Source organism: Stenella coeruleoalba, assembly GCF_951394435.1.
Source record: "Stenella coeruleoalba genome assembly, contig: scaffold_34, whole genome shotgun sequence".
NCBI lineage: Eukaryota > Metazoa > Chordata > Mammalia > Artiodactyla > Delphinidae > Stenella > Stenella coeruleoalba.
Window position 1 is genome coordinate 3,284,188 of NW_027646159.1, and position 23,059 is coordinate 3,307,246.

The following is a 23,059-nucleotide window of genomic DNA, read 5'->3' on the forward strand; positions in this document are numbered from 1 at the left end:
AGGTCGGTGTGCCCACGGAGCGAACCCTGCAACTTCAGGGCATGGTTGGTGGTTAGGATCACCACGTGGGGTCCTTTTCCCTTAGGAGGGAGGTGGCCTTTTGGGCTGCTGATTTCCAGGTTTTTAGATACCGCCAGTATCTTGGCCAGATGTGGCAGTGGGCCAAGCCCCTTAGTGACCGTAGTTTATCCTACCTGGATGGCATTCTTGCATTGTTCCATTTCAAGTGGTCCCAGTTTTTGCACTAATTCTCCAATGGCGATTCACCTTTCACCGGGAATGTAAAGGTCAAAGGGTTTAGCTAAATTAGGGAGTTCCAGGGCAAGGGTCTGAATTGACTGCTCTTTCCATTCTTGAAAGGCCACTTCTGGATTCTATTCAAAAGGATCATCATCTTTTCCTTTCAGTGTTTCATATAGAGGCCCAGCTAGTAGACTGTAGTTAGGGATCCAGAAGCAGCACACCCTGGCCTCCCCAGGAACCCCTAAGCTGTCTTCTAGTTTTAGAAAGGGGTAAGGCTGAAAATGGTTTCTTCCCTTTCCTGGGATGGGCTTCTCTGACCTTCTGTGAGAATGAAGCCCAGGCAGGTCACCGCAGTCTGTGATATTTGAGCTTTTTCTTGGACAACTTCTATCCTTTATTGGCTTGGTAGTTCAGAGGCCTCCTTAGTAGGGCTGGTGATCAGAATGTCGTCTGCATATTGAAGGAGGGTTTCCTTTTCCAGAGGTAGAACTTTTAGGTCTTTAGCTAAGCTTTCCCCAAAGATGGTGTGGGAATTTTTGCACCCTTGGGGCCAGACGGCCCGGAAGTATTGTTTTAGTTGTATGTTGAGTCCTGCCACTCACAAGCCAAAATTTCTTGTGACTCTGGGACTAATGGAATACAAAAGAAGGCATCATTGAAGACTAATACAGAATACCATGTCCTGGTGGTTGGTAGAATGACCAGCAGGGTGTAGGAATTAGGAGCAACTGGAGGTATATCCTCGGTGGCTTCACTGACTGTCCTGACATCCTTTACCAGGTCCCCAGCAGCCCATGGGGCTCTCGTGGTCAGACCAATCCCAGAATATGGAGCTCACCTGGGCAGGTACCCCACCCCCACCCCAGCCCACGGGGCTCTCGTGGTCAGGCCCCTCCCAGGATACAGAGCTACCCTTGCAGGTACCGTGGCAGGGCTGGGCACACAGGAACCGTGCACATAGCCCTCATTGCAGAGCACCCCCAGCTCACCTGTCGCTCAGAGCTGACACAGAGCACCTCAGAGCAGGACTTGAACTAACAAACAGCAGCTGCGACAGGTCTGTGACCCTGGGCATCACTCCGTGAGGCCTCCCTCCACCTGGTCTTCCAGAGACTTCCACTGCACCCGGGGCACCAGGCCTCTGTCTCCAACCACCACCCACCCCTCCTCTCCCTGACTCCTGGGTTCCTCTCATTAGGAGAGGGTTTTCTTGAAGTTGTCTCCCACTCATGGGCCAGATAAAATGATTAGAAAACAAGCCAAAGCTGCAGCCCCTTGTCTATCCTGACTCTCAGGAGCCCACACCTGTTCCTTGGACCTGGCCGGTTCAGCAAGTTCCATTTTCTGCAACTGTGAGCCCCTGAGGGGTGATGATTGGCTGACCTGGGCAGCCTTACCGTGCCGGCCAGCCCTCCCCAGGTGTGCCTGGGTTGAGATCAATATAAATACCACTCCAGGCAGCAAGAGCCCCTGCAGCCGTGCCTGACGCCATTTTCTCTGCCCTGTCAGCAGTCTCGGGGCTGGGCTGGTGGGAGGGAGTGAGAGGCCACGGCTTTGTGGGTGGCCCAGTGTGAGTGGGGCTCTGCTGGACTTTCTGCAGCAGTTGCCAGGCTGCCACCTGCTAAAGAAGAGGATGTGTCACCCATACCTGCTGCTGGAATTTCTCCCTGGGCAGAGGTGAGGAAGGAAAAAAGCAGTGGGGGCAGGGACAGGACGGGTATCTCAGGCAGGGAAATGGAAATCTTCCAGAAGAGCACCCAGGGCCAAGACCATCCTGGCTGGCCTGCAGGCACCAAGTCGGCCGGCATGCTGTCACTCGTGTGGCTCTATGGCCCTTCCTCTAGGCTTTCAAGTCCTTGTATATATTCAGGTGTTTTACCTGGGATGGGTGGGAATAGTTCAGCAGCAACTGGCCTGGGGCTCAGCTCACGTTTACTCACAGATGCCTCGGCACGGTGCCCCAGCTTTGCAATGAGGACGCTTGTTGCGTGAGGGTTGCTGGCTGAATGGGAGACGATTCCCCACCACTGACCAACTTCAGAATTGTTTACAACTGGAGCAAGTGCCCTGATACGGTTTTCCTCTGTGTAACTGGTGGGTTCTGTGTTTTTTTTCTCTTTTTCGTTTTTGGTTCAAGGTAGATTTTATTCCTCTTTTTTGTATTTACAGATATAAGCATGGAAATAATTTATTCATATAAATACATGTATGTGCAGGGAATAATTGTTTTTTCTGTTTTATTTTTTAAATTTTATTTCTTTTTAATTTTGAATTTTATTTTATATTTTTATACAGCAGGTTCTTATTGGTTATCTATTTTATACATATAAATGTATACATGCCAATCCCAGTCTCTCAACTCCTCCCACCACCACCCCCCAACAGCTTTCCCCCCTTGTTGTCCATACGTTTGTTGTCTACATCTGTTGCTCTATTTATGCCTTGCAAAATGGTTAATCTGTACAGTTTTTCTAGGTTCCACATATATGCATGAATATACAAGATTTGTTTTTCTCTTTCTGACTTACTTCACTCTGTATGACAGTCTCTAGATCCATCGACGTCTCTACAAATGACCCAATTTCATTCCTTTTCATGGCTTAGTAATATTCCATTTTATATATGTACCACAGCTTTATGCATTCGTCTGTCTGTGGGCATTTAGGTTGCTTCCATTACCTCGATATTGTAAATAGTGATGCAATGAACATTGCGGTGAATGACTCTTTTTGATTTATGGTTTTGTCTGGGTATATGTCCAGTACTGGGATTGCTGTATCATATGGTAATTCTATTGTTAGTTTCTTAAGAAATTCCATATTGTTCTCCACAATGACTGTATCAATTTATATTCCCAACAATAGTGGGAGAGGGTTCCTTTTCTCCACACCCTTTCCAGCATTTTTTGTTTGTAGATTTTCAATGATGCCTATTCTACCAGGTGTGAGGTGATACCTCATTGTTGAATCCATTTCGTTGAGCAAGGGGTAGCTCTCGTCTATTACATATTTGGCTTAAGGAACTTTATCTGTGCTAATTTCAAACTCTGCTTTTATGCAGCAGCCCAACTCACCTTCCCCCTTAAGCAGGCATAAGTTGGTTTTCTAAACTTGAGACCCTGTTCTGTTTTGTAATTCAGTTCATGTGTAGCCAAGTTCACATTCCGTGTATTAGTGATACCTTATGATGTTTCTTTTTCTGTGTGACTTATTTCACTTAGAATCATCGTGCCTCAATCCACTAATTATGCTGGAACGGGCCTGGTGACATAGATTTCATTGCTGCGTGGTATTCTGTTGTACATAAGTACCGCAACTTCTTTATCCATTATTTGCTCTCTGGGATATTTAACTTGTGCCGTAGAAGAGATTCCTGTAAAAAGAGCCGTCCCAAATTTTGGGGTTGCTGTGTCTTTTTGATATTAATTTCCCTAAGCTATAGGACCATAAGTGGAAGTGCCCTAGGCTCTGTTGCTTTATTTTTTAGATGTTTCAGGAAACACCATACACTTCTCCCGAGTGGTTGTTGGCAATTTACATCCTGCCCATCAGAATAACAAGGCTCCCAGTTCTCCATGGCCTGTCCTGCCTTTCTGGATTTTACACTTTATTCTGATGGCCCTTTTGACCGGGGGGAAGTGAGACTTCATTGTAGTGCAGATTTCCTTTGCAAGCTTGCTTGGTTGGCCAAAAAGGGCGTATGCGTTTTTTCCTGAATATATTCAGGAAAAAACGCATATGCCCTTTTGGCAAAGTGCATCATTGTGGACGTTCTGCCTCTTCCTACGCTTTCAATGCAATTCCAGTCTACCTCCTGAAATCGGTATCCTGCAATTCTGCCCCGCTTTCAAGTCCTCTTGGCAGCCTTACTTCAGTCTATTTTTGGACGATAGCTGTCATTTATAACTCTGCAGGTTTGTGAATTACAGAGCCCCTGAGCTCCTTTCTTCAACTCACTTTCTTGTGAGCTGGCCGCATCACCGCAAGATGGCTTCAGGCCCTAATCTGGTTCTGGCACGGCACGCTGAGCCTTTGGTTAATTCCTCTTCCTAGTGGGAAATGAGAGTTAAATTTGCCCGTTCAGACACCTCCAGCTAGTCTCTCATTGGTTCTCCCTATTCCTGTTCATCTTCCACAGAAATTGCAAACTGGGTCAAACAGGAGGTTAAAGGCACTGACTGTCAAAGTCGGGAGAGTGTTAGTAAAGCGTCTGGAATGTTGCACCCGAGTACCAGGGGAGGAAAACTGAGACATATTTGAACACGTCTCCCGATCACATGGTTGATCATACTCTGGGTTCCACATGCATGTTTTAGCTGAAGGAAGAATACCTAAAACCTGGGTAGTTGAAACCCGTGGAATGGGTACCATGAAATATGACTTCAAAGGGTCTTCATTTGCTCACCGAACCTCTCCAATCCTATCACTGCTGCGTTTATGCCCCTGTACACATGCTTGATTCTCTCTCAGAGACATAGCAATCTATAGGTTTTAAGATACTTACTAGTCAGGTACATTCTTAGGCGTTTAATATGCGCTGTTGAGACCATTTCGTTGAGCAAGGAGTAGCTCTTGTCTATTCCATATTTGGCTTAAGGAACTTTATCTGTGCTCATTTCAATCTCTGGTTTTATGCAGCACCCCAACTCACCTTTACCCTTAAGCAAGCATAAGTTGGTTTTCTAAATTTGAGACCCTGTTCTGTTCTGTAATTCAGTTCCTGTGTAGCTAAGTTTACATTCCGTGTATTACTGATATCTTATGATGTTTCTTTTTCTGTGTGACTTATTTCAGTTAGAATCATCATACCTGAATCCACTCATTGTGCTGCTAAGGGCCTGATGACATAGATTTCATTGCTGAGTGATACTGCATTGTACATAAGTACCACAAGTTCTTTATCCATTTTTCACTTTCTGTGATATTGAATTTGTACGGTAAACGAGGTTCTTGTAAACAGAGCCGTTCCAAACTTTGGGGTGGCTGTGTCTTTTTGATTTTAATTTCCCTAAGCTATAGGACCATAAGTGGAAGTGCCCTAGGTTCTGTTGCTTTGTTTTTTAGATGTTTCAGAAAACACCATACACTTCTCCCGAGTGGCTGTTGGCAGTTTACATCCCGCCCATCAGCATACCAAGGCTCCCAGTTCTCCATGGCCTGTCCTGCCTTTCTGGATTTTACACTTTTTTCAGATGGCCCTTTTGACCCGGGGGAAGTGAGACTTCATTGTAGTGCAGATTTCCTTTGCAAGCTTGCTTGGTTGGCCAAAAAGGGCGTATGCGTTTTTTCCTGAATATATTCAGGAAAAAACACATACGCCCTTTTTGGCCAAGTGCATCATTGTGGACGTTCTGCCTCTTTTCCTATGCTTTCAATGCAATTCCAGTCTACCTCCTGAAATCGGTTTCCTGCAATTCTGCCCCGCTTTCAAGTCCTCTTGGCAGCCTTACTTCAGTCTATTTTTGGATGATAGCTGTCATTTATAACTCTGCAGGTTTGTGAATTACAGTGCCCCTGAGCTCCTTTCTTCAACTCGCTTTCTTGTGAGCTGGCCGCAACACCGCAGGATGTCTTCAGGCCCTAATGTGGTTCCGGCATGGCACGCCGAGCCTTTGGTTAATTCCTCTTCCTGGTGGGAAATGAGAGTTAAATTTGCCCGTTCAGACACCTCCAGCTAGTCTCTCATTGGTTCTCGCTATTCCTGTTCATCTTCCGCAGAAATTGCAAACTGGGCCAAACAGGAGGTTAAAGGCACTGACTCTCCAACTAGGGAGAGTGTTAGTAAAGCATCTGGAATGTTGCACCCGAGTACCAGGGGAGGAAAACTGAGACATATTTGAACACGTCTCCCGTTCACACGGTTGATCATACTCTGGGTTCCACATGCATGTTTTAGCTGAAGGAAGAATACCTTAAACCTGGAGAGTTGAGACCCGTGGAATGGGTACCATGCAATATGACTTCAAAGGGTCTTCATTTGCTCACCGAACCTCTCCAATCCTATCACTGCTGCGTTTATGCCCCTGTACACACGCTTGATTCTCTTTTGGAGACATAGCAATCCATAGGTTTTAAGATACTTACTAGTCAGGTACATTCTTAGGCGTTTAATATGGGGTGATGAGTCCATTTCGTTGAGCAAGGAGTAGCTCTTGTCTATTCCATATTTGGCTTAAGGAACTTTATCTGTGCTCATTTCAATCTCTGGTTTTATGCAGCACCCCAACTCACCTTTCCCCTATGGAAGCATAAGTTGGTTTTCTAAATTTGAGACCCTGTTCTGTTTTGGAATTCAGTTCCTGTGTAGCCAAGTTTACATTCTGTGTATTAGTGATATCTTATGATGTTTCTATTTCTGTGTGACTTATTTCAGTTAGATTCATCGTACCTGAATCCACTCATTATGCTGCTACGGGCCTGATGACATAGATTTCATTGCTGAGTGATACTGCATTGTACGTAAGTACCACAAGTTCTTTATCCATTTTTCACTTTCTGTTATATTGAACTTGTACGGTAAACGAGGTTCTTGTAAAGAGAGGCGTCCCAAACTTTGGGGTGGCTGTGTCTTTTTGATTTTAATTTCCCTAAGCTATAGGACCATAAGTGGAAGTGCCCTAGGTTCTGTTGCTTTGTTTTTTAGATGTTTCAGGAAACACCATACACTTCTCCAGAGTGGCTGTTGGCCATTTACATCCCGCCCATCAGCATAACAAGGCTCCCAGTTCTCCATGGCCTGTCCTGCCTTTCTGAATTTTACACTTTTTTCAGATGGCCCTTTTGACCGGGGGGAAGTGAGACTTCATTGTAGTGCAGATTTCCTTTGCAAGCTTGCTTGGTTGGCCAAAAAGGGCGTATGCGTTTTTTCCTGAATATATTCAGGAAAAAACGCATACGCCCTTTTCGGCCAAGTGCATCATTGTGGACGTTCTGCCTCTTTTCCTATGCTTTCAATGCAATTCCAGTCTACCTCCTGAAATCGGTTTCCTGCAATTCTGCCCCGCTTTCAAGTCCTCTTGGCAGCCTTACTTCAGTCTATTTTTGGACGATAGCTGTCATTTATAACTCTGCAGGTTTGTGAATTACAGTGCCCCTGAGCTGCTTTCTTCAACTCGCTTTCTTGTGACCTGGCCGCAACACCGCAGGATGGCTTCAGGCCCTAATCTGGTTCCGGCACGGCACGCTGAGCCTTTGGTTATTTCCTCTTCCTGGTGGGAAATGAGAGTTAAATTTGCCCGTCCAGACACCTCCAGCTAGTCTCTCATTGGTTCTCGCTATTCCTGTTCATCTTCCGCAGAAATTGCAAACTGGGCCAAACAGGAGGTTAAAGGCGCTGACTCTCCAAGTGGGGAGAGTGTTAGTAAAGCATCTGGAATGTTGCACCCGAGTACCAGGGGAGGAAAACTGAGACATATTTGAACACGTCTCCCGTTCACATGGTTCATCTTACTTGGGTTCCACATGCATGTTTTAGCTGAAGGAAGAATACCTAAAACCTGGGTAGTTGAAACCCGTGGAATGGGTACCATGAAATATGACTTCAAAGGGTCTTCATTTGCTCACCGAACCTCTCCAATCCTATCACTGCTGCGTTTATGCCCCTGTAAACATGCTTGATTCTCTTTCAGAGACATAGCAATCTATAGGTTTTAAGATATTTACTAGTCAGGTACATTCTTAGGCGTTTAATATGCGCTGTTGAGTCCATTTCGTTGAGCAAGGAGTAGCTCTTGTCTATTCCATATTTGGCTTAAGGAACTTATCTGTGCTCATTTCAATCTCTGGTTTTATGCAGCACCCCAACTCACCTTTCCTCTTAAGCAAGCATAAGTTGGTTTTCTAAATTTGAGATCCTGTTCTGTTCTGTAATTCAGTTCCTGTGTAGCCAAGTTTACATTCCGTGTATTACTGATATCTTATGATGTTTCTTTTTCTGTGTGACTTATTTCATTTAGAATCATCATACCTGAATCCACTCATTGTGCTGCTAAGGGCCTGATGACACAGATTTCATTGCTGAGTGTTACTACTTTGTAAGTAAATACCACAACTTCTTTATCCATTTTTCACTTTCTGCGATGTTGAACTTGTACTGTAAATGAGGTTCTTGTAAACAGAGCCGTTCCAAACTTTGGGGTGGCTGTGTCTTTTTGATTTTAATTTCCCTAAGCTATAGGACCATAAGTGGAAGTGCCCTAGGTTCTGTTGCTTTGTTTTTTAGATGTTTCAGGAAACACCATACAGTTCTCCTGAATGTCTGTTGGCAATTTACATCCTGCCCATCAGCATAACAAGGCTCCCAGTTGTCCATGGCCTGTCCTGCCTTTCTGGATTTTACACTTTTTTCAGATGGCCCTTTTGACCGGGGGGAAGTGAGACTTCATTGTATTGCAGATTTCCTTTGCAAGCTTGCTTGGTTGGCCAAAAAGGGCGTATGCGTTTTTTCCTGAATATATTCAGGGAAAAACGCATACGCCCTTTTTGGCCAAGTGCATCATTGTGGACGTTCTGCCTCTTTTCCTATGCTTTCATTGCAGTTCCAGTCTACCTCCTGAAATCGGTTTCCTGCAATTCTGCCCCGCTTTCAAGTCCTCTTGGCAGCCTTACTTCAGTCTATTTTTGGACGATAGCTGTCATTTATAACTCTGCAGGTTTGTGAATTACAGTGCCCCTGAGCTCCTTTCTTCAACTTGCTTTCTTGTGACCTGGCCGCAACACCGCAGCATGGCTTCAGGCCCTAATCTGGTTCCGGCACGGCATGCTGAGCCTTTGGTTAATTCCTCTTCCTGGTGGGAAATGAGAGTTAAATTTGCCCGTCCAGACACCTCCAGCTAGTCTCTCATTGGTTCTCGCTATTCCTGTTCATCTTCCGCAGAAATTGCAAACTGGGCCAAACAGGAGGTTAAAGGCGCTGACTTTCCAAGTCGGGAGAGTGTTAGTAAAGCGTCTGGAATGTTGCACCCGAGTACCAGGGTACGAAAACTGAGACATATTTGAACACGTCTCCCGATCACACGGTTGATCATACTCTGGGTTCCACATGCATGTTTTAGCTGAAGGAAGAATACCTTAAACCTGGAGAGTTGAGACCCGTGGAATGGGTACCATGCAATATGACTTCAAAGGGTCTTCATTTGCTCACCGAACCTCTCCAGTCCTATCACTGCTGCGTTTATGCCCCTGTACACACGCTTGATTCTCTGTTGGAGACATAGCAATCCATAGGTTTTAAGATACTTACTAGTCAGGTACATTCTTAGGCGTTTAATATGCGCTGTTGAGTCCATTTCGTTGAGCAAGGAGTAGCTCTTGTCTATTCCATATTTGGCTTAAGGAACTTTATCTGTGCTGATTTCATCTCTGGTTTTATGCAGCACCCCAACTCACCTTTCCCCTTAAGCAAGCATAAGTTGGTTTTCTAAATTTGAGACCCTGTTCTGTTTTGGAATTCAGTTCCTGTGTAGCCAAGTTTACATTCCGTGTATTAGTGATATCTTATGATGTTTCTTTTTCTGTGTGACTTATTTCAGTTAGAATCATCGTACATGAATCCACTCATTGTGCTGCTACGGGCCTGATGACATAGATTTCATTCCTGAGTGATACTGCATTGTACTTAAGTACCACAAGTTCTTTATCCATTTTTCACTTTCTGTGATATTGAATTTGTACGGTAAATGAGGTTTTTGTAAACAGAGACGTCCCAAACTTTGGGGTGGCTGTGTCTTTTTGATTTTAATTTCCCTAAGCTATAGGACCATAAGTGGCAGTGCCCTAGGCTCTGTTGCTTTGTTTTTTAGATGTTTCAGGAAACACCATACACTTCTCCCGAGTGGTTGTTGGCAATTTACATCCCGCCCATCAGCATAACAAGGCTCCCAGTTCTCCATGGCCTGTCCTGCCTTTCTGGATTTTACACTTTTTTCAGATGGCCCTTTTGACCGGGGGGAAGTGAGACTTCATTGTAGTGCAGATTTCCTTTGCAAGCTTGCTTGGTTGGCCAAAAAGGGCGTATGCGTTTTTTCCTGAATATATTCAGGAAAAAACGCATACGCCCTTTTTGGCCAAGTGCATCATTGTGGACGTTCTGCCTCTTTTCCTATGCTTTCAATGCAATTCCAGTCTACCTCCTGAAAGCGGTTTCCTGCAATTCTGCCCCGCTTTCAAGTCCTCTTGGCAGCCTTACTTCAGTGTATTTTTGCACGATAGCTGTCATTTATAACTCTGCAGGTTTGTGAATTACAGTGCCCCTGAGCTCCTTTCTTCAACTCGCTTTCTTTTGAGCTGGCCGCAACACCGCAGGATGGCTTCAGGCCCTAATCTGGTTCCGGTACGGCATGCTGAGCCTTTGGTTATTTCCTCTTCCTGGTGGGAAATGAGAGTTAAATTTGCCCGTCCAGACACCTCCAGCTAGCCTCTCATTGGTTCTCGCTATTCCTGTTCATCTTCCGCAGAAATTGCAAACTGTGCCAAACAGGAGGTTAAAGGTGCTGACTCTCCAAGTGGCGAGAGTGTTAGTAAAGCGTCTGGAATGTTGCACCCGAGTACCAGGGGAGGAAAACTGAGACATATTTGAACACGTCTCCCGATCACATGGTTGATCATACTCTGGGTTCCACATGCATGTTTTAGCTGAAGGAAGAATACCTAAAACCTGGGTAGTTGAAACCGGTGGAATGGGTACCATGCAATATGACTTCAGAGGGTCTTCATTTGCTCACCGAACCTCTCCAATCCTATCACTGCTGCATTTATGCCCCTGTACACATGCTTGATTCTCTTTTGGAGACATAGCAATCTATAGGTTTTAAGATACTTACTAGTCAGGTACATTCTTAGGCGTTTAATATGTGCTGTTGAGTCCATTTCGTTGAGCAAGGAGTAGCTCTTGTCTATTCCATATTTGGCTTAAGGAACTTTATCTGTGCTCATTTCAATCTCTGGTTTTATGCAGCACCCCAACTCACCTTTCCTCTTAAGCAAGCATAAGTTGGTTTTCTAAATTTGAGACCCTGTTCTGTTCTGTAATTCAGTTCCTGTGTAGCCAAGTTTACATTCCGTGTATTACTGATATCTTATGATGTTTCTTTTTCTGTGTGACTTATTTCAGTTAGAATCATCATACCTGAATCCACTCATTGTGCAGCTAAGGGCCTGATGACACAGATTTCATTGCTGAGTGATATTACTTTATAAGTAAATACCACAACTTCTTTATCCATTTTTCACTTTCTGCGATGTTGAACTTGTACTGTAAACGAGGTTCTTGTAAACAGAACCGTTGCAAACTTTGGGGTGGCTGTGTCTTTTTGATTTTAATTTCCCTAAGCTATAGGACCATAAGTGGAAGTGCCCTAGGTTCTGTTGCTTTGTTTTTTTGATGTTTCAGGAAACACCATACACTTCTCCCGAGTGGTTGTTGGCAATTTACATCCCGCCCATCAGCATAACAAGGCTCCCAGTTCTCCATGTCCTGTTGCCTTTCTGGATTTTACACTTTTTTCAGATGGCCCTTTTGACCGGGGGGAAGTGAGACTTCATTGTAGTGCAGATTTCCTTTGCAAGCTTGCTTGGTTGGCCAAAAAGGGTGTATGCGTTTTTTCCTGAATATATTCAGGAAAAAACGCATACGCCCTTTTTGGCCAAGTGCATCATTGTGGACGTTTGCCTCTTTTCCTATGCTTTCATTGCAATTCCAGTCTACATCCTGAAGTCGGTTTCCTGCAATTCTGCCCCGCTTTCAAGTCCTCTTGGCAGCCTTACTTCAGTCTATTTTTGGACGATAGCTGTCATTTAGAACTCTGCAGGTTTGTGAATTACAGTGCCCCTGAGCTCCTTTCTTCAACTCGCTTTCTTGTGACCTGGCCGCAACACCGCAGGATGTCTTCAGGCCCAAATCTGGTTCTGGCACGGCACGCTGAGCCTTTGGTTATTTCCTCTTCCTGGTGGGAAATGAGAGTTAAATTTGCCCGTCCAGACACCTCCAGCTAGTCTCTCATTGGTTCTCTCTATTCCTGTTCATCTTCCGCAGAAATTGCAAACTGGGCCAAACAGGAGGTTAAAGGCGCTGACTCTCCAAGTCGGGAGAGTGTTAGTAAAGCGTCTGGAATGTTGCACCCGAGTACCAGGGTACGAAAACTGAGACATATTTGAACACGTCTCCCGATCACATGGTTGATCATACTCTAGGTTCCACATGCATGTTTTAGCTGAAGGAAGAATACCTTAAACCTGCAGAGTTGAGACCCGTGGAATGGGTACCATGCAATATGACTTCAAAGGGTCTTCATTTGCTCACCGAACCTCTCCAGTCCTATCACTGCTGCGTTTACGCCCCTGTACACAGGCTTGATTCTCTTTTGGAGACATAGCAATCCATAGGTTTTAAGATACTTTCTAGTCAGGTACATTCTTAGGCGTTTAATATGGGGTGTTGAGTCCATTTCGTTGAGCAAGGAGTAGCTCTTGTCTATTCCATATTTGGCTTAAGGAACTTTATCTGTGCTCATTTCAATCTCTGGTTTTATGCAGCACCCCAACTCACCTTTCCCCTATGGAAGCATAAGTTGGTTTTCTAAATTTGAGACCCTGTTCTGTTTTGGAATTCAGTTCCTGTGTAGCCAAGTTTACATTCTGTGTATTAGTGATATCTTATGATGTTTCTTTTTCTGTGTGACTTATATCAGTTAGAATCATCGTACCTGAATCCACTCATTATGCTGCTATGGGCCTGATGACATAGATTTCATTGCTGAGTGATACTGCATTGTACGTAAGTACCACAAGTTCTTTATCCATTTTTCACTTTCTGTGATATTGAACATGTACGGTAAACGAGGTTCTTGTACACAGAGCCGTCCCAAACTTTGGGGTGGCTGTGTCTTTTTTATTTTGATTTCCCTAAGCTATAAGACCATAAGTGGAAATGCCCTAGGCTCTGTTGCTTTGTTTTTTCGATGTTTCAGGAAACACCATACACTTCTCCCGAGTGTCTGTTGGCAATTTACATCCTGCCCATCAGCATAACAAGGCTCCCAGTTCTCCATGGCCTGTCCTGCCTTTCTGGATTTTACACTTTTTTCAGATGGCCCTTTTGACCGGGGGGAAGTGAGACTTCATTGTAGTGCAGATTTCCTTTGCAAGCTTGCTTGGTTGGCCAAAAAGTGCGTATGCGTTTTTTCCTGAATATATTCAGGAAAAAACGCATACGCCCTTTTTGGCCAAGTGCATCATTGTGGACGTTCTGCCTCTTTTCCTATGCTTTCAATGCAATTCCAGTCTACCTCCTGAAATCGGTTTCCTGCAATTCTGCCCCGCTTTCAAGTCCTCTTGGCAGCCTTACTTCAGTGTATTTTTGGACGATAGCTGTCATTTATAACTCTGCAGGTTTGTGAATTACAGTGCCCCTGAGCTCCTTTCTTCAACTTGCTTTCTTGTGACCTGGCCGCAACACCGCAGGATGGCTTCAGGCCCTAATCTGGTTCCGGCACGGCACGCTGAGCCTTTGGTTATTTCCTCTTCCTGGTGGGAAATGAGAGTTAAATTTGCCCGTCCAGACACCTCCAGCTAGTCTCTCATTGGTTCTCGCTATTCCTGTTCATCTTCCGCAGAAATTGCAAACTGGGCCAAACAGGAGGTTAAAGGCGCTGACTCTCCAAGTGGGGAGAGTGTTAGTAAAGCATCTGGAATGTTGCACCCGTGTACCAGGGGAGGAAAACTGAGACATATTTGAACACGTCTCCCGTTCACATGGTTCATCATACTTGGGTTCCACATGCATGTTTTAGCTGAAGGAAGAATACCTTAAACCTGGAGAGTTAAGACCCGTGGAATGGGTACCATGCAATATGACTTCAAAGGGTCTTCATTTGCTCACCGAACCTCTCCAATCCTATCACTGCTGCGTTTATGCCCCTGTACACATGCTTGATTCTCTTTCGGAGACATAGCAATCCATAGGTTTTAAGATACTTACTAGTCAGGTACATTCTTGGCGTTTAATATGCGGTGTTGAGTCCATTTCGTTGAGCAAGGAGTAGCTCTTGTCTATTCCATATTTGACTTAAGGAACTTTATCTGTGCTCATTTCAATCTCTGGTTTTATGCAGCACCCCAACTCACCTTTACCCTTAAGCAAGCATAAGTTGGTTTTCTAAATTTGAGACCCTGTTCTGTTCTGTAATTCAGTTCCTGTGTAGCCAAGTTTACATTCCGTGTATTACTGATATGTTATGATGTTTCTTTTTCTGTGTGACTTATTTCAGTTACAATCATCATACATGAATCCACTCATTGTGCTGCTAAGGGCCTGATGACACAGATTTCATTGCTGAGTGATATTGCTTTGTAAGTAAATACCACAACTTCTTTATCCATTTTTCAGTTTCTGCGATGTTGAACTTGTAATGTAAACGAGGTTCTTGTAAACAGAGCCGTTCCAAACTTTGGGGTGGCTGTGTCTTTTTGATTTTAATTTCCCTAAGCTATAGGACCATAAGTGGAAGTGCCCTAGGTTCTGTTGCTTTCTTTTTTAGATGTTTCAGGAAACACCGTACACTTCTCCCGAGTGGTTTTTGGCAATTTACATCCCGCCCATCAGCATAACAAGGCTCCCAGTTCTCCATGGCCTGTCCTGCCTCTCTGGATTTTACACTTTTTTCAGATGGCCCTTTTGACCGGGGGGAAGTGAGACTTCATTGTAGTGCAGATTTCCTTTGCAAGCTTGCTTGGTTGGCCAAAAAGGGCGTATGCGTTTTTTCCTGAATATATTCAGGAAAAAACGCATACGCCCTTTTTGGCCAAGTGCATCATTGTGGACGTTCTGCCTCTTTTCCTATGCTTTCAATGCAATTCCAGTCTACCTCCTGAAATCGGTTTCCTGCAATTCTGCCCCGCTTTCAAGTCCTCTTGGCAGCCTTACTTCAGTGTATTTTTGGACGATAGCTGTCATTTATAACTCTGCAGGTTTGTGAATTACAGTGCCCCTGAGCTCCTTTCTTCAACTTGCTTTCTTGTGACCTGGCCGCAACACCGCAGGATGGCTTCAGGCCCTAATCTGGTTCCGGCACGGCACGCTGAGCCTTTGGTTATTTCCTCTTCCTGGTGGGAAATGAGAGTTAAATTTGCCCGTCCAGACACCTCCAGCTAGTCTCTCATTGGTTCTCGCTATTCCTGTTCATCTTCCGCAGAAATTGCAAACTGGGCCAAAGAGGAGGTAAAAGGCGCTGACTCTCCAAGTGGGGAGAGTGTTAGTAAAGCATCTGGAATGTTGCACCCCAGTACCAGGGGAGGAAAACTGAGACATATTTGAACACGTCTCCCGTTCATATGGTTCATCATACTTGGGTTCCACATGCATGTTTTAGCTGAAGGAAGAATACCTTAAACCTGGAGAGTTAAGACCCGTGGAATGGGTACCATGCAATATGACTTCAAAGGGTCTTCATTTGCTCACCGAACCTCTCCAATCCTATCACTGCTGCGTTTATGCCCCTGTACACATGCTTGATTCTCTTTCGGAGTCATAGCAATCCATAGGTTTTAAGATACATACTAGTCAGGTACATTCTTAGGCGTTTAATATGCGGTGTTGAGTGCATTTCGTTGAGCAAGGAGTAGCTCTTGTCTATTCCATATTTGACTTAAGGAACTTTATCTGTGCTCATTTCAATCTCTGGTTTTATGCAGCACCCGAACTCACCTTTCCCCTTAAGCAAGCATAAGTTGGTTTTCTAAATTTGAGACCCTGTTCTGTTCTGTAATTCAGTTCCTGTGTAGCCAAGTTTACGTTCCGTGTATTACTGATATCTTATGATGTTTCTTTTTCTGTGTGACTTATTTCAGTTAGAATCATCATACCTGAATCCACTCATTGTGCTGCTAAGGGCCTGATGACACAGATTTCATTGCTGAGTGATATTGCTTTGTAAGTAAATACCACAACTTCTTTATCCATTTTTCACTTTCTGCGATGTTGAACTTGTACTGTAAACGAGGTTCTTGTAAACAGAGCCGTTCCAAACTTTGGGGTGGCTGTGTCTTTTTGATTTTAATTTCCCTAAGCTATAGGACCATAAGTGGAAGTGCCCTAGGTTCTGTTGCTTTGTTTTTTAGATGTTTCAGGAAACACCATACACTTCTCCCGAGTGGTTGTTGGCAATTTACATCCCGCCCATCAGCATAACAAGGCTCCCAGTTCTCCATGGCCTGTCCTGCCTTTCTGGATTTTACACTTTTTTCAGATGGCCCTTTTGACCGGGGGGAAGTGAGACTTCATTGTAGTGCAGATTTCCTTTGCAAGCTTGCTTGGTTGGCCAAAAAGGGCGTATGCGTTTTTTCCTGAATATATTCAGGAAAAAACGCATACGCCCTTTTTGGCCAAGTGCATCATTGTGGACGTTCTGCCTCTTTTCCTATGCTTTCAATGCAATTCCAGTCTACCTCCTGAAATCGGTTTCCTGCAATTCTGCCCCGCTTTCAAGTCCTCTTGGCAGCCTTACTTCAGTCTATTTTTGGACGATAGCTGTCATTTATAACTCTGCAGGTTTGTGAATTACAGTGCCCCTGAGCTCCTTTCTTCAACTCGCTTTCTTTTGAGCTGGCCGCAACACCGCAGGATGGCTTCAGGCCCTAATCTGGTTCCGGTACGGCACGCTGAGCCTTTGGTTATTTCCTCTTCCTGGTGGGAAATGAGAGTTAAATTTGCCCGTCCAGACACCTCCAGCTAGCCTCTCATTGGTTCTCGCTATTCCTGTTCATCTTCCGCAGAAATTGCAAACTGGGCCAAACAGGAGGTTAAAGGCGCTGACTCTCCAAGTGGGGAGAGTGTTAGTAAAGCATCTGGAATGTTGCACCCGAGTACCAGGGGAGGAAAACTGAGACATATTTGAACACGTCTCCCGTTCACATGGTTGATCATACTTGGGTTCCACATGCATGTTTTAGCTGAAGGAAGAATACCTAAAACCTGTGTAGTTGAGACCCGTGTAATGGGTACCATGCAATATGATTTCAAAGGGTCTTCATTTGCTCACCGAACCTCTCCAATCCTATCACTGCTGCGTTTATGCCCCTGTACACATCCTTGATTCTCTTTTGGAGACATAGCAATCCATAGGTTTTACGATACTTACTAGTCAGGTACATTCTTAGGCGTTTAATATGCGGTGTTGAGTCCATTTCGTTGAGCAAGGAGTAGCTCTTGTCTATTCCATATTTGACTTAAGGAACTTTATCTGTGCTCATTTCAATCTCTGGTTTTATGCAGCACCCCAACTCACCTTTACCCTTAAGCAAGCATAAGTTGGTTTTCTAAATTTGAGACCCTGTTCTGTTCTGTAATTCAGTTCCTGTGTAGCCAAGTTTACATTCCGTGTATTACTGATATCTTATGATGTTTCTTTTTCTGTGTGACTTATTTCAGTTAGAATCATCATACCTGAATCCACTCATTGTGCTGCTAAGGGCCTGATGACACAGATTTCATTGCTGAGTGATATTGCTTTGTAAGTAAATACCACAACTTCTTTATCCATTTTTCACTTTCTGCGATGTTGAACTTGTACTGTAAACGAGGTTCTTCTAAACAGAGGCGTCCCAAACGTTGGGGTGGCTGTGTCTTTTTGATTTTAATTTCCCTAAGCTATAGGACCATAAGTGGAAGTGCCCTAGGCTCTGTTGCTTTGTTTTTTAGATGTTTCAGGAAACACCATACACTTCTCCAGAGTGTCTGTTGGCAATTTACATCCCGCCCATCAGCATAACAAGGCTCCCAGTTCTCCATGGCCTGTCCTGCCTTTCTGGATTTTACACTTTTTTCAGATGGCCCTTTTGACTGGGGGAAAGTGAGACTTCATTGTAGTGCAGATTTCCTTTGCAAGCTTGCTTGGTTGGCCAAAAAGCGCGTATGCGTTTTTTCCTGAATATATTCAGGAAAAAACGCATACGCCCTTTTTGGCCAAGTGCATCATTGTGGACGTTCTGCCTCTTTTCCTATGCTTTCAATGCAATTCCAGTCTACCTCCTGAAATCGGTTTCCTGCAATTCTGCCCTGCTTTCAAGTCCTCTTGGCAGCCTTACTTCAGTATATTTTTGGACGATAGCTGTCATTTATAACTCTGCAGGTTTGTGAATTACAGTGTCCCTGAGCTCCTTTCTTCAACTCGCTTTCTTGTGAGCTGGCCTCAACACCGCAGGACGGCTTCAGGCCATAATCTGGTTCCGGCACGGCATGCTGAGCCTTTGGTTATTTCCTCTTTCTGGTGGGAAATGAGACTTAAATTTGCCCGTTCAGACACCTCCAGCTAGTCTCTCATTGGTTCTCCCTATTCCTGTTCATCTTCCGCAGAAATTGCAAACTGGGCCAAACAGGACGTTAAAGACGCTGACTCTCCAAGTGGGGAGAGTGTTAGTAAAGCGTCTGGAATGTTGCACCCGAGTACCAGGGGAGGAAAACTGAGACATATTTGAACACGTCTCCCATTCACACGGTTGATCATACTCTGGGTTCCACATGCATGTTTTAGCTGAAGGAAGAATACCTTAAACCTGGAGAGTTGAGACCCTTGGAATGGGTACCATGCAATATGACTTCAAACGGTCTTCATTTGCTCACCGAACCTCTCCAATCCTATCACTGCTGCGTTTATGCCCCTGTACACACGCTTGATTCTCTTTTGGAGACATAGCAATCCATAGGTTTTAAGATACTTACTAGTCAGGTACATTCTTAGGCGTTTAATATGGGGTTTTGAGTCCATTTCGTTGAGCAAGGAGTAGCTCTTGTCTATTCCATATTTGGCTTAAGGAACTTTATCTGTGCTCATTTCAATCTCTGGTTTTATGCAGCACCCCAACTCACCTTTCCCCTTAAGCAAGCATAAGTTGGTTTGCTAAATTTGAGACCCTGTTCTGTTTTGGAATTCAGTTCCTGTGTAGCCAAGTTTACATTCCGTGTATTAGTGATATCTTATGATGTTTCTTTTTCTGTGTGACTTATTTCAGTTAGAATCATCGTACCTGAATCCACTCATTATGCTGCTACGGGCCTGATGACATAGATTTCACTGCTGAGTGATACTGCATTGTACGTAAGTACCACAAGTTCTTTATCCATTTTTCACTTTCTGTGATATTGAACTTGTACGGTAAATGAGGTTCTTGTAAACAGAGGCGTCCCAAACTTTGGGGTGGCTGTGTCTTTTTGATTTTAATTTCCCTAAGCTATAGGACCATAAGTGGAAGTGCCCTAGGCTCTGTTGCTTTGTTTTTTAGATGTTTCAGGAAACACCATACACTTCTCCCTAGTGTCTGTTGGCAATTTACATCCCGCCCATCAGCATAACAAGGCTCCCAGTTCTCCATGGCCTGTCCTGCCTTTCTGGATTTTACACTTCTTTCAGATGGCCCTTTTGACCAGGGGGAAGTGAGACTTCATTGTAGTGCAGATTTCCTTTGCAAGCTTGCTTGGTTGGCCAAAAAGGGCGTATGCGTTTTTTCCTGAATATATTCAGGAAAAAACGCATACGCCCTTTTTGGCCAAGTGCATCATTGTGGACGTTCTGCCTCTTTTCCTATGCTTTCAATGCAATTCCTGTCTACCTCCTGAAATCGGTTTCCTGCAATTCTGCCCCGCTTTCAAGTCCTCTTGGCAGCCTTACTTCAGTCTATTTTTGGACGATAGCTGTCATTTATAACTCTGCAGGTTTGTGAATTACAGTGCCCCTGAGCTCCTTTCTTCAACTCGCTTTCTTGTGACCTGGCCGCAACACCGCAGCATGGCTTCAGGCCCTAATCTGGTTCCGGCACGGCACGCTGAGCCTTTGGTTAATTCCTCTTCCTGGTGGGAAATGAGAGTTAAATTTGCCCGTCCAGACACCTCCAGCTAGTCTCTCATTGGTTCTCGCTATTCCTGTTCATCTTCCACAGAAATTGCAAACTGGGCCAAACAGGAGGTTAAAGGGATTGACTCTCCAATTTGGGAGAGTGTTAGTAAAGCGTCTGGAATGTTGCACCCGAGTACCACGGGAGGAAAACTGAGACATATTTGAACACATCTCCCGTTCACATGGTTCATCATACTTGGGTTCCACATGCATGTTTTAGCTGAAGGAAGAATACCTTAAACCTGGAGAGTTAAGACCCGTGTAATGGGTACCATGCAATATGACTTCAAAGGGTCTTCATTTGCTCACCGAACCTCTCCAATCCTATCACTGCTGCGTTTATGCCCCTGTACACATGCTTGATTCTCTTTCGGAGACATAGCAATCCATAGGTTTTAAGATACTTACTAGTCAGGTACATTCTTAGGCGTTTAATATGCGGTTTTGAGTCCATTTCGTTGAGCAAGGAGTAGCTCTTGTCTATGCCCTATTTGACTTAAGGAACTTTATCTGTGCTCATTTCAATCTCTGGTTTTATGCAGCACCCCAACTCACCTTTACCCTTAAGCAAGCATAAGTTGGTTTTCTAAATTTGAGACCCTGTTCTGTTCTGTAATTCAGTTCCTGTGTAGCCAAGTTTACATTCTGTGTATTATTGATATCTTATGATGTTTCTTTTTCTGTGTGACTTATTTCAGTTAGAATCATCATACCTGAATCCACTCATTGTGCTGCTAAGGGCCTTATGACACAGATTTCATTGCTGAGTGATATTGCTTTGTAAGTAAATACCACAACTTCTTTATCCATTTTTCACTTTCTGCGATGTTGAACTTGTACTGTAAACGAGGTTCTTCTAAACAGAGGCGTCCCAAACGTTGGGGTGGCTGTGTCTTTTTGATTTTAATTTCCCTAAGCTATAGGACCATAAGTGGAAGTGCCCTAGGCTCTGTTGCTTTGTTTTTTAGATGTTTCAGGAAACACCATACACTTCTCCAGAGTGTCTGTTGGCAATTTACATCCCGCCCATCAGCATAACAAGGCTCCCAGTTCTCCATGGCCTGTCCTGCCTTTCTGGATTTTACACTTTTTTCAGATGGCCCTTTTGACTGGGGGAAAGTGAGACTTCATTGTAGTGCAGATTTCCTTTGCAAGCTTGCTTGGTTGGCCAAAAAGCGCGTATGCGTTTTTTCCTGAATATATTCAGGAAAAAACGCATACGCCCTTTTTGGCCAAGTGCATCATTGTGGACGTTCTGCCTCTTTTCCTATGCTTTCAATGCAATTCCAGTCTACCTCCTGAAATCGGTTTCCTGCAATTCTGCCCTGCTTTCAAGTCCTCTTGGCAGCCTTACTTCAGTATATTTTTGGACGATAGCTGTCATTTATAACTCTGCAGGTTTGTGAATTACAGTGTCCCTGAGCTCCTTTCTTCAACTCGCTTTCTTGTGAGCTGGCCGCAACACCGCAGGACGGCTTCAGGCCATAATCTGGTTCCGGCACGGCATGCTGAGCCTTTGGTTATTTCCTCTTCCTGGTGGGAAATGAGAGTTAAATTTGCCCGTTCAGACACCTCCAGCTAGTCTCTCATTGGTTCTCCCTATTCCTGTTCATCTTCCGCAGAAGTTGCAAACTGGGCCAAACAGGAGGTTAAAGGCGATGACTCTCTAAGTGGGGAGAGTGTTAGTAAAGCGTCTGGAATGTTGCACCCAAGAACCAGGGGAGGAAAACTGAGACATATTTGAACACGTCTCCCGTTCACACGGTTGATCATACTCTGGGTTCCACATGCATGTTTTAGCTGAAGGAAGAATGCCTTAAACCTGGAGAGTTGAGACCCTTGGAATGGGTACCATGCAATATGACTTCAAACGGTCTTCATTTGCTCACCGAACCTCTCCAGTCCTATCACTGCTGCGTTTATGCCCCTGTACACACGCTTGATTCTCTTTTGGAGACATAGCAATCCATAGGTTTTAAGATACTTACTAGTCAGGTACATTCTTAGGCGTTTAATATGGGGTTTTGAGTCCATTTCGTTGAGCAAGGAGTAGCTCTTGTCTATTCCATATTTGGCTTAAGGAACTTTATCTGTTCTCATTTCAATCTCTGGTTTTATGCAGCACCCCAACTCACCTTTCCCCTTAAGCAAGCATAAGTTGGTTTGCTAAATTTGAGACCCTGTTCTGTTTTGGAATTCAGTTCCTGTGTAGCCAAGTTTACATTCCGTGTATTAGTGATATCTTATGATGTTTCTTTTTCTGTGTGACTTATTTCAGTTAGAATCATCGTACCTGAATCCACTCATTATGCTGCTACGGGCCTGATGACATAGATTTCACTGCTGAGTGATACTGCATTGTACGTAAGTACCACAACTTCTTTATCCATTTTTCACTTTCTGTGATATTGAACTTGTACCGTAAACGAGGTTCTTGTAAACAGAGGCGTCCCAAACTTTGGGGTGGCTGTGTCTTTTTGATTTTAATTTCCCTAAGCTATAGGACCATAAGTGGAAGTGCCCTAGGCTCTGTTGCTTTGTTTTTTAGATGTTTCAGGAAACACCATACACTTCTCCCTAGTGTCTGTTGGCAATTTACATCCCGCCCATCAGCATAACAAGGCTCCCAGTTCTCCATGGCCTGTCCTGCCTTTCTGGATTTTACACTTCTTTCAGATGGCCCTTTTCACCAGGGGGAAGTGAGACTTCATTGTAGTGCAGATTTCCTTTGCAAGCTTGCTTGGTTGGCCAAAAAGGGCGTATGCGTTTTTTCCTGAATATATTCAGGAAAAAACGCATACGCCCTTTTTGGCCAAGTGCATCATTGTGGACGTTCTGCCTCTTTTCCTATGCTTTCAATGCAATTCCAGTCTACCTCCTGAAATCGGTTTCCTGCAATTCTGCCCCGCTTTCAAGTCCTCTTGGCAGCCTTAC

General features: G+C 44.4%; 1 long non-coding RNA gene across 12 annotated transcripts in view; it reads left to right on the forward strand.

Moving 5' to 3' along the window:
- Positions 1-23,059, forward strand: part of LOC307181295 — a 1,377,052-nt gene that overhangs the window by 1,109,765 nt on the left and 244,228 nt on the right. For all 12 annotated transcript variants that reach the window (XR_013826358.1, XR_013826359.1, XR_013826360.1 and 9 more), the window contains one exon: positions 8,198-8,275. This is a non-coding gene — a long non-coding RNA (uncharacterized lncRNA). The remainder of the gene's footprint in view (positions 1-8,197; positions 8,276-23,059) is intronic.